Source organism: Mytilus edulis, chromosome 8, assembly GCF_963676685.1.
Source record: "Mytilus edulis chromosome 8, xbMytEdul2.2, whole genome shotgun sequence".
In the NCBI taxonomy this organism is placed as follows: Eukaryota; Metazoa; Mollusca; class Bivalvia; order Mytilida; family Mytilidae; genus Mytilus; species Mytilus edulis.
The window spans coordinates 75,427,701-75,440,649 of NC_092351.1; the positions used below are offsets into that span (position 1 = coordinate 75,427,701).

Below are 12,949 nucleotides of genomic sequence, written 5' to 3' on the forward strand. Positions count from 1 at the left end.
TTGTGACAGTATTCGGTGTACCTTTGTGTTGTGACAGTATTCGCTGTACCTGTGTGTTGTGACAGTATTCGCTGTACTTTTGTGTTGTAACAGTATTCGATGAACCTTTGTGTTGTCACAGTATTCGCTGTACCTTTGTTAGGCTTCATTAGACGTGACAAATTCAAGCAAGTACGACAAAAGTATAGTGTTACTTCCTTGCCAAAATCTGAACTGAAAATGGACGATGTCACAGAGACGATCAGATTTTATATCGGTGTTTAAAAAAGAATTTTTCTTCAGAAATCAGAGAAAACAGTAGTACATTATTTTTTTTTGGAAGATAATACTGTACAACTTATTTTGATATAACTAAATTATGAAAGACTAGATAAGGAATTATAAAGTGTTCTTGCTTTAAAGCATTTTTTAGTAAAACATTGCAGCCAGGATATTTGCACTGATCTATTTCCAGAAACGAATAACTTTACGTAATTGGGATAACAACAGATCCTTAATATTACGGAGAATATTGGTGGTAAAAAGAGCAATATGAGTTCATTTTTTTCTAGTTTTTCTAGTTAGAGTCCAACAATCGCGGTCCTGGACATATATAAGTTGAAAAATGGCCTTTACAAATGTTTTAGTATTAAACCAAACCTGAACAAAAAGAATAGAACTTTTTACTTTTAAAACATTGCGTCTGAAAAATCACCATGGATTAAAATTTACCTATCATGGCTAATATCTTAGTGGATTGTTACCTAGAAAAATTTTCCTTCACAACATCTTCTTATAAAAATTAAATTAATAAAAATACCGATCTAAGAGGATAACTTGAGTCGGGAAGTACCTTATAAAACATGTCAAATGTCAAAACTAAAAGCTCAACCATACCAAACGGTTTGAAAACAACAGTTATATTCCTGACAAACACACTTTATAAGTATGAAAGACAAAATTATGAACAATGCAGTCAACATATGCATTGTGTTTTAATTTTAATCACTATAAAACAAACAAAAAGGTCAACAAAGAAAATCAAAAGGCATAAAGATAAACTACATCAGCATAAACGAAAGACAAAAAATTCACAAGCATTGTAACATAACACAAAACTAAAATGACTACATGCACCAAGCCACGTCAAATGAAACGAAAAGAATAAACAGTTAAAGATATACTTTACAAAGACAAATACAACAACGTCATGTTGAAACGTTGAATCAACGTTGAATTATAGGTTGAAAATGAAAGGTCATTTCAATGTTACAAATACAACGTTGCATTATTGTTGATTCAACGTTGAAAATGCATAGTTGATACGGAGTTGAGAATGTTGATAATTAGTTTCTCTAATGTTTGTTTTATTTTCACATTTCTTGATCAGTGTGAGAAAAATATTTAGTGAAAAATCTGTTCATTGCAAATGATTAGTTAAATATAATAATAACCTCAAAATTTCTTTTTTTTTTTAATTTTCCTCGTGTGACGACATGAAAAACGGCGACCATGTCTGATGACCTCAGGAGGAATGATAACAAAAATATGTCCTTAGTACACGGATGCTCCACTCGCACTTTCATTTTCTATGTTCAGTGGACCATGCATGTAAGTATAAATTTGGGAAACCCCTAAACAAGAAACAGAAACATTTCATTGTTATTTTATACAGTAATCATTCATTTTGATAAACTTTACTCTCTGGGTTATTTTTCTTCTTGCGTTTGTGTTTTTATTTGGTCGTATGACTGTTGAGTTGCCTTAGTCATTATGCATTCTGCAATCGCGTGCATGACTTTGGCATGACTGTTGAAAGATGATGCACCCATATGTCATTGCAATGCATAGTTCCCTTATCTAGTAATTTTCTCTAAATTTTCGTAGAGGGTAAGTAGTATATGGCGTTAGGAAGAGGGACAAAAGATACCAGAAGTACAATCAAACTCATAGATCGAAAATAAACTTACAACACCATGGTTTAAAAAGAAAATAAGACACACAGACAAATTGTAATACACATATTTTTACTGTGGTGATAAATAAAGGCAACAGTAGTATACTGCTATTCGAAATTCTTAAATCGATAGAGAAAAAAACAAATCCGGGTAACAAACTAAAGATTAGGAAAACGCGTCAAATATAAGAAAACTACGACACAACAGAAACACAACATTAAAATGAAACACATACATGTACAGAAACGAACTATAACATAACATTGGCAATTTTACTGACTTGGTACAGGACATTTTAAGAAAAGAATTTGGTGGTTTGAACCTGGTTTTGTGGCATATATTATATATATAAACTTAGCCTTATTTTGCATAACGTTTTGGAATTGTGGGTCCTCGATGCTCTTCAACTTTGTGAAGGTAATATTTTGTCAAAATGTTATAAAAATTAAAAGAGCCAAATAAATTTTGGTCAAGGTGATAAATATCAAGCCGAATTCGACGTACTAACGAAACACTCATATCTGCATGGCATGACCACACAAATCAATTGGCATGATTGAAAGGAAACTGATCACTTTCTCACTTGATTCTTTTAGTATTGTTTGTTTTGACTTTGTTCATTTTTTTTGGGGGGGGGGGGGGAGTGTTTGGGGCAACATTGATATATCCGTTCTATGTTGTTTTTAAAAGATAAAGAAAAGTCATCTTTTACAATGTATTACATCAAGTACTGCAATGGCATACATCTTCTTTACGGACAAACTCTCTGAAAAACACAATACTATAAATCAACAGACACATAAATGTTCACTAATGATACATCCGCTTAAAGTATACGGCTACAAATGTAACAGGAAGCTTTTAAGTGAGTTATCTGAAAAATCATCACACAGTTCAACTAATTTAACTTAACCCAAAATTCAGAAATTCTTGTATTGTAGTTTAGTAAACAGAAAGATGTTTGGTGATGAATCTGTTAAACGCATCAAATGATAAAACTGATTTACATTAACCCTCAAACAAATTTCAGATATCCTTGAAACGAAAAGTTTGATGGAAACAGTACATTCGTTTTGTGAGCAGGAAATAGTTTAGTAATGAATCTAAAAATGCATCAAATGGTAAAGTTTATTTATATATATACCCTACGCACTAAATTCAGACATTCTTCTATTGTAGTTTCAGAAAAAGTAAGATGAAATACTGTATTTTGCGATTTTCGGTTCTCTTCTGGTGTAAATAAAAGAGGGTGGTAATGGGTTATTTCCGTGCAACGTTTTTTTATTTTGTTCAACGTGTTTGTATTTTTTTATTTGACGTTCAGTTGTGCTAGACAGGTGCCTCGTTCAACGTGTACAGCTCATTTAATTTTACTTGCATCGTGATTTTCAAATGCTTGTTTTGCGTAAACTTTTATTGTCAAATAAATTCCAAACACTATGCAGGAATAGTCAAGTAAAACAAATGATTATATTTTGCTTTTCTGACAAGTCGGAAAGGCCTATTATGTTGTTCCTTTATTTGCATTTTAGGAGTAAAGAAGATTGTTAAACACTTTTTTAAAAGACTTAAGGGGTTCGCGGGTCTAATTCATTTATATAGGATTTCTCTATATTTTTCTATAAATGAACTTTATCTTATAGTTAATAGAAAAATAAAATAAAAAAATGGGGTCACCGTTCATTTGCGCTCACAATCTGCCTTCGAAAGAAGCATACATTTTTGTAAAGTTGGGTTTTTTCTGTTGAAGTAATAGGAGAAATAAAGGTAATATCGAAATACAAAAAAATAATTTATTACAGAAATTGCTAAAATTTTACAATAATTTAGTTTACGTACAGCTTATATGGAAATTATATTAAAAAAGATAGGTCACCGATGAGTTGAAAAAGATATTTCAATTTTAGAGGCAAAAAATTGCAATTTTCTACCAAAGGGAGATAATTTGGAACTTTTTCAATGATGTATACATTTAAAAAGTCATCCAGGGCCAACACGAATGGATTGTTTTGAATGATTTTTGTACCATATGATAAAGTAACAACTACAAAAGGAAATAAATAAAATTTGTTATGATAAACAAATGTTTGATTTTTTTCTGAAATGTTTATACCCTCGAGCCTCCTTAAATCTTTTATATCATAAATATGTATACTTAATAGGGAATATTATGTAAAACAGAGAGTTTATATATAAAAGAGGACAGTGAGTCAGTCACAAAAGATTCACATAAAAGTTGGGTTTTTTTCGTCCAAAATTCATGACAGCAATCAGTTCAACTAAAGTTTTCATGATGCATGCTGATGTTGTGGTTACTTATTAATATTGTGAAGGCAATATAATACTTTCCAATTAAAGGTCAAACGAAGGTGTTTACTTACTAGTTTGTACTCGCATAGGTAGCTAAACGCAGGGGTACCGTCTCCAATAAACCATTCCCACCCTACGTCGGTTTTCTCAATCATCACACAGACTTCATCACCAGCAATATACACGTCTGAAATAATTACCCGAACCTTTATTTCGTATTTCGTATTTAATAACGCAAAATGGATAATTCCAATTCTTTGATACCATTTTAAGAGTTAAGTCGTATGTTGATTGTTTTAGAAAAGAAATTAAAAAAAAGTATACAAAACGATTGTATTTCAAAATCATTAGTCGAAAACAAATTGTATTACTTATTTTTTGAATTGAGCAAAGGCTCTGTGTTTAAGATTTTACAAATTGCGACTTGGCTGGAGAGTTGTTTCATTGGCACTTAAATATATCAATCTTCTTATATCTTTTCACAATGCCATGGAAAAAACGGAATTCTACTAAAAGGAAACAAAATTAAACGAAATATAACACATAAAAGCAAGCGGTGATATCAGGTGCTCTGGAGGTTAATACGATTATGCCCAACTAGTGCCACATGTTGCCTTGTAAATGTAAATACAAATCCGTAGTTCAGTCCAATTCGTTAAGTCACATTAAAAAAAACCTATTTCTTTTTATTTCTTTATCTTGTGATGGACAGAAAGTAAAATTGCTGATCATTATTAGTCTTTTTTTTCTTATCTACCTTTTTACACATATATTGTTGGATACCATTTACTGGTCTATAGATTCCTCATTTTTTGTGTTCTTTGTTTGCTGTCTCATCGACATATGGTATACTTTTGCTGAATTATCATAAAATTTACCCTTTCCAAATGGGAGATCGTTAATTGAAAATGGACCATTTTCTATGGTAAATGTAAAGGTTCCATCTTTGTCTTGATCATTTGCACCAGTCCAGATAGGAGTAAAATTGGCTGTAAATGAGTTTCATCGAAAGTCAGTTGATTCAGAAAGAAAGACATGAAAATAAAAATGCGAAGTCAAACTGTGTCATTTTGTGAAAACAGTACATGTTAAGATGTAATTTTAACGTCATCAGATAATTTTGTTTATGTTTTTCATTTATATTTCTTGACCATATGCATTTCTAAACAATTTGTGTCAATCTAGAATAGATATCAAATATTTATTTTCTTGTGCCAAAACCAGGCCTTAATGCCCCTACATCAATTTTTCATTATTGGATCTACACTTTATCGTATTCAAGATAGAAAGGTATAAACATTAATACCAACTTTGATCAAAATTTCAAAAAAGTCATTAAACTTAATAAAATAAATATTTAACCAGTTTGTCATATTCCTGACTAGAATTTTAAGGGAAACAAGATAAATCAAGTTTGTTGATGTTGTAGGCAACGAAAAATATGAGTAACATCAATGTGAACTGTTATAATATTTATCGTATCTGACTGGGTAAACTATTCTTATGTAAACATTATGGATTAAACCTGATATAATAGCTATGACAAGATTTAAATCATAATTTATAGTATTAGATATCCAGCCAAGTAGTTAAATTAAAAGCAGCACATCCCATTTTAGTTTCGCAATAGTTACCAAATCTACTTTCTCATTATTTAAATACGTTTTCAAGTTGTGACCATTAGAAACTAGTAACATCAGTTTGTTTTAACAATATGTATTTACAAGTTCTAACCAGTTTTTGTAAACCTTCTTTAATTTTTCAAGATGTGACCAATTGAAACTAGATATATCAGTTGTTTTACCTTCTTGAGTTTTGGAAAGTCTTTGGAAAAAAAATATTGTATCCTAAAACAAAAGGCTTTTTAGGACCTAACAAAAATATAATTCAAAGTCGAAATCACGATTTAAATCGTTATCATTAAATAATAAATTGTTTTCACAGAATAAAATAGTCATTACAAATTTTTGGAACTAGTAACAACATTTTTAATATTTGTAAATCTTAATAAATCAAATTAGTTGTCACATTCTTTTTGTAATTAGTGATAACGGATTACTTTTGTTCACACGAATTTAATTATTTTGTTATCACAGTTGTTTTTGGTTTTTTTGTAATTCATGATTTCTGAAAAACTTCATTTAAAGATGATTAATGATACATTTTTAACTTACGAATATTAAATTCATTTTCAACATCATTGGCTTCTTGTTCAGTGTTCGGTCTCCACAGGTAGGCACCATCTGTCGAAGCACAAGTATCCTTAAATTTAGTAAGATGACATTCATATTATATTTACATTTTGTTCATTTTTGCTGATTTCGTGGGTTTTAGATGAACTACGAAATTAAATTTTCAACGAATGACAAATTTTCTATGATCTTGTATATAGATATAAAATTAGGTATGAGTGCCAATGAGACAACTCTCCATCCAAGTAACAATTTATAAAAGTAAACCATTATAGGTCAAAGTACGGTCTTCAACACAGAGCATTGGCTCACACCTAACAGCAATTTATAATCGGCCCCAGGCAACTTCTAATGTAAAACCATTCAAACAGGAAAACCAACGGTCAAATATATATATATATAAATTTAGAGAAACGAGAAACCTTTTAGAACCGAATCAAAAAACGACAACACCTGAGCATCTGGTTCCTGACGTAGGACAGGTACAAGCTTTTGCAGCGGATTTATAAGTTTTAATGGGACCACACCTTTATCTGAACCAATAGTGGAATATCACAATATATAAAAACACAATATAAAATATCTATTGAAATGGCTCTACTCAATCAAAAGAAGTAGAAACACAAATGAACATGCACAGAACGAATAAATTGTATATATGCTACAATATAAATACCAAATAATAATAATGAGGGATGAATCATAAAAGTTTCATGTTTAAAAATTTCAGAAAAACGTCAAACCTGAAAACATTCAGCCATTTGCAATAATTTTATACACAGGTAAATGAAAATAATTTTGTTGTTACACGTGTTAGGCATACTTCTTTTGTCTGTATTACCTTCCGTTTAGGAACACCAAGATATTTTGTGAATAGCAATAAAACTATTTCTGAAAATTGGTACACGTGGGGTGAATATCAACAATAAAATTATAAAATTGGTTCTCGATAAAGTTTCGTGCTCTTTATGTACAGGTGCCAGAGGTGTGATGTGTATTCAGTTTAAAAGGAGGTAGACCTAGGTTAAGGGAGATAACTCTTTAAATCAGTCAAGCGTTTGTAAAAGTCAAGTTCACCAAAATATTTTAAGCATTTACCTGAAACAGATTGAAAATAATCTATGTAACCTAGAAGCTTAGAATATGTTTTTGAAAATGGTTGAAACAAACGTACTGATGATTTTAAGAGTTACTTCCCTTAACCAAGTTCTACCTCCTTAAAAGGAGAAAGAAATATGCTCATAATACGAGGAAGTGAAATTATACTAATGGCAAACACTTATCAAAGCTGTTATATTGGCCAGATATAAGTATGTTCTAGTTTTCTCTAATTCACGATACCGAATTTTGACTCCAGGTTCTGATAATTTTTTTGACAAGTTTCCGCTGTGGTAGAATATTCTGGTATTCAGGCAATGAAAGATAGACCATAAAAAGCTTAATCAAATATAGAAACGATGCAATGTTAGGGGGGGCGGTGGTTAACTGTTTTATGCGGATATAGTCATGTATAGAAACAGTAAATTTTCGCTTAAATTTGTAGGTTGAAATTTTGAATTTGCTTATCTTTTTAGCTCTTGCTTGACCAGTATACAGGATATTCTACCACAGGGAATGTAACCTGTCGAAAATATTAATTTCCGGAGTCAAAAGTTGGTAATATGAAAAAGTTCTGTGGGGAGTCAGAATAACACCAAAGACCATTCAGTTAGTGTGTTGTACTAGTACTATTATAATCTATTATCAACATATCATTGTTGATTCAGATGAAAAATAGTTTTGGCTTCGTTCAACACCACTCAAAACGTCACATGGTATTTAAATATGAAGAAAAAAAATCTTAAACAAAATTAACCAGACTTTCAACAACCAACTGTATAAATCAAAAACAGATACAATGACATAATTATGAACACTGTAGAAAAACTTTTTGAAAGTCGTAATTTTTCGTATATTAAAACACTTATATTGTGATAATAACATAGGAAATTACTTGAGTCGGTAATAAAGAATTCTGAAATGTCACTTGATCAATACATTAAACATTTACCTTTATTGTAATCTTATATTAATACTATAGTCTGCTAAGTAATGTATTATTTATTGTTTATGGTTTGTGATTCTTGTTTGTTTTCGAAGAAACAGGCACGGTCTTGCAAATGGGGATTAACTAACATACTCACCGCAGCTGTATTCCAGTTAACTCGATCAGGATCACTTCTGTAGCAATTAGCACTACTGCTTTGGTTTGATAATAGCTTGAACCCTTTTGGGCAAGTTTCTGGAACACATGGTGTTTTTAAAACTAAAATATATATAAAATTCACAAGCTAATTAAAACCATGAAGAGTTATCAACCAAAGGATAAAGACGTATTGCCAAAGCTGGACAAAGAATCAGAGCTTTGCATGCGGAAAATAAATTCCTCCGTTTAAAATAAAACAAATAAACATGACATAATTAACAGAAACACAGACGATACAGGTATTTCTTTGATTCAGAAGATTTGGAATGATTGCCAATAAAACAACCCTTAACAATAAACTAAATTGTTGTGCATTAAATGCATACACAGTTGTATCTTACATATCATTGCATGATAGAAAAAACTTACAGTGAACAAAAGGAAGAAAAAAAGAAAAGATAAGAAAGGAAAAATGAACAACAAAGATAAATAGAAAAATGACAGGAAAAAAAAGACGAAAGGCCTATACTTACATTGCAAGTAAATATCAAATCCAAATGTAGAAGGGAACGTATGTAAAGTGCACAATAATAAAATGTGTAACGGTACACTAAAAAATTACTGCGTGTATATATTATTGTGATTCTGTCATTTTAGACTTAATGTGTGTGGATATTTATTATCGTGGTTTTTCGTAAGTCTGTATTCAAGCCTATATAATATCTGACATTCTTTGATTTTTGATTTCGTGGTATCAAACGAATAATAATGATTTCACAGTATGTTAAAACATTACAGCTGACGTAAGGCATTTCTCTTTATTTATTGTATATCAATCGTCGTTTTTGTTGAAAGTATGTCGACATTTAGTTATTGAATATAAAAATAATTGCAAAAACAAAAACACATGCAAACCCGAATTGTGCTTTCCAAGTATGAACTATGTAGACGTTTAGTCAAAACATAAGGAAGAACAGAAAAAAATCTGAAAATTGTAACACAAATAAATATTCAAGAACACATCTGAAACAACTTTCACTAATTGCTTTGTCGCTTCGACTGAAAAATTGCAAATGTGATATTTTAAGTACAAACTTGTCATACTTAGATTTTTTCTCTTTGATGGTTGTACAACCCGCCATCGTCGTCGATGTTGAGCACAAAATATTTCAGAAAAGGGAATGAAAAAACTGTTCCATGCTTCTTTTTCTTTTAAAATAACTGTCTTTGTCTATAAAATTCATTTGCATTTCATTCGATTTGATCAACAGTGGCTACAACTATTGCCTGATTTATATGTTTACTTACATTTGCAACATGGTCGGTCATCGCAGCATTTTCCGTTATACGTCCAATCAGACCCGAAAGTCTCTTTACATGGAACACCTTTTGTTCCACAGGTACCAATGCATATTCCAGAAATAACTGAATAGTAAAGTATTCCGATACAATATAGCTTAATTTACTTTCATATATACATTTATATTACACAGTAGGAATATAAATGTAAAGTCATTGTTTATTTCTAATATTGATTTGCTTAACCATGTTGAATATAGGACACAAAGACGATTTTTTTTAATTTGAAGAAAAAGTTTATATATATTGTTGTTGCGTTATGATTTCTCATAAATAAAATTTACTCAATTTGCTCGAGATGCTCGTAACTCTACTTAGAAGTTTTAAAATCAGTTCTTCCTAAATGCAAATGTTTTTATTGTTCTTATGTCAACATAGGAAAGTAGTGTTGAACAGCTGTGTACAGCTCTGTAGCTCGACAAAAGTACGGATGTTAGTGTTGTAAACTGAAAGTTTTTACCCCAATTGCTATGAAAACAAATGGTACAAAATTGTGTTCACATGATTGAATATCTGTAACATAAAAAGGTTATACCTCTGTATGTCTCATTTGGCTCTCGAATGCAGAATGTTTGATCAGAGTGAAAGAGTCGTACCTTTTATATTATTAGAGAGTCAGGCAGCCTAATCTTTAATCTTCACTACAGCGTTTTAAAGATAAAGGATACTTACTGCCGCCATTTGACAAAATTGTGCAAAAGATGAAAACAATCAAACAACAATACTTCATCATAATTCTGAAATAAAAACTCATCTTTATTAATTTATATTCCATGCTATTTAGAAATAAACTCATTATATATACAGGATATATAATAATGCGTCGTTGTCTGACGTAGTTGATTTCAACTTTCAGTACACCTAATATGAAAAGAGGGACGAAAGATACCAAAGGGACAGTCAAACTCATAAATCTAAAACAAACTGACAACGCCTGGGCTAAAAATGAAAAAGACAAACAGAAAAACAATAGTACACACGACACAACATAGAAAACTAAAGAATAAACAACACGAACCCCACCAAAAACTAGGGGTGATCTCAGGTGCTCCGGAAGGGTAAGCAGATCCTGCTCCACATGTGGCACCCGTCGTGTTGCTTGTGTGAATACAAATCCGGTAAATAGTCTAATTCGGTAGGTCATATTCATGAAAGGGAAGGGGATTGTAGTTACGACGTAAGGAACATATCCGATATCATTTGTGAAACGGTTAATATGACTTATTACTTTAAAACGATTTTTCATTGCTAGCATAGTTTATATGTTTAGTCTGTTCGGTGTCTGTGTGCCAACCGTTTTTAATTTTGAAATTTATTGATTTTTTTAAAAATAAATCCTTTCCGCCTTTTAAGAGTTTTTTTTGTTTGATTTTTGAATAATAATAGTCTATTTTATCTGTAATTATTAACAATTATAATGGGTTTGAAACAGCCGAAGAACTCATTGAAATTTCAAAAAGTAATGCACCTTTCTAACGGGTTTTAAAAGAAGAGGGACAGGGTATAAAAACGGTGGCATTCAACAAAAGACAAAAATATATCAAAACCAGACAAAAAATGGTGAAAACAAAAAGAAAAAAGCATGGACTAATGTCAGGTTAAAGGTCAATATCTCCCAGCAAACAAGATGGCGATGATAGCCGTAATATTTACGAAGGAATGATTTAAACTTCACCATTTGAAACTGTAAAGCTCTCAGCAAACAAGATGAGCCAAAATTAATCTGATGGAATACACTGTTATTACCTTTGAATTGTATTGAACATATTTAAATTTCAAGTATATCATCTGTAAGAAAATAATTGAACACGTACCTCAATTTGTAATGGCAGACCTGTTGGAAGAACGATTATTTTTAAAATGAAGTGACTACTTTCAAAGATAGCATGTTAAAACAAAGTGCGTGGTGAATGTTTTGCGTAGTTTATAACAACGATTAGTGACAAATGTTGTTTTTTTTTCCCTAATATTGACTAATTAAGCAAATATTGTTAAATGTATTACTTCCTTTACCTGTTATTTAAATGTTGTTCACTTCTAGATCGATATTATAATTAAATCAACAAAATAATACATAAAAATAGATGTGGTATGATTGCCAATGAGAAAACTAGCCACAAGAAAGAAAATGACACAGAAAGTATTAATTATAGGTTACCGTTAGGACTTTGACATAAGCAAAGGCCAAACCACATAGGCAGCTATAAAAAGATCCCGAAAATGAAAAATGTTAGACAATTCAAACAAGAAAAACTATCGGTCAGATTTATGTACACAATAATGAATGAAAAAAATGAGTAACACATCAACAAACGACAACCATAAGATACAGGGTCCAGAATTATGACAGACACATGCATACAAAACTGGTCGCGAGTAAACATGTTAGCAGAATCCTGACCCTCCATCTCACCTATGACACTGACAACCACTAAACTACAGGTTATAGACGGACATATACAAAATGTGACGGGCTTAAACTAATATAAATGTACCAACCTTCCCCTATCCCGTGATATTTGTGTAACAAGTACACCATTAGAAAAAACTTCAGTTGAAACGGCGTAACTTATCAGATGGATACAAATAGAAATACATCTAACAAATCGCAACGTAGACGTGGACGAGTACTTTTAAAACATCCCAACCATAGAAAAACACTAAGAACAGATGTGCGAGTACTCTCAGTAACTGACAACTAGCTCATCGCCATAAAAAAATAATAAAACAAGATTGCACACGTCTCCTTTACTGGCAATTGTTAAGGTGTTGATAGTCCTAAATATAAAGCTTTACTACAACTATAACATATTGAACTTAACATGATCTAGAAAAATGAGGTCAAGGTCATAACAACCAAACAAGAAAAACATGTACATCTTACAATCATTCATTGCACTTAATAAGTTTGACATATCACTTATTGGTTCTTAGACACATACTTAATTAAGAAAACTAAATATTGA

The 12,949-nt window shown here is 31.1% G+C and overlaps 1 long non-coding RNA gene across 1 annotated transcript; it reads right to left on the reverse strand.

Moving 5' to 3' along the window:
* Window positions 1-8,620: 8,620 nt before the first annotated feature.
* Window positions 8,621-11,940, reverse strand: LOC139487105 (uncharacterized). The gene is made up of 4 exons (XR_011655748.1): window positions 11,798-11,940; window positions 10,656-10,720; window positions 9,933-10,049; window positions 8,621-8,744 (listed from the first exon to the last, which is right to left on the reverse strand). It is a non-coding gene; the product is annotated as an uncharacterized lncRNA (long non-coding RNA).
* Between the last annotated feature and the right edge of the window lie 1,009 nt (window positions 11,941-12,949).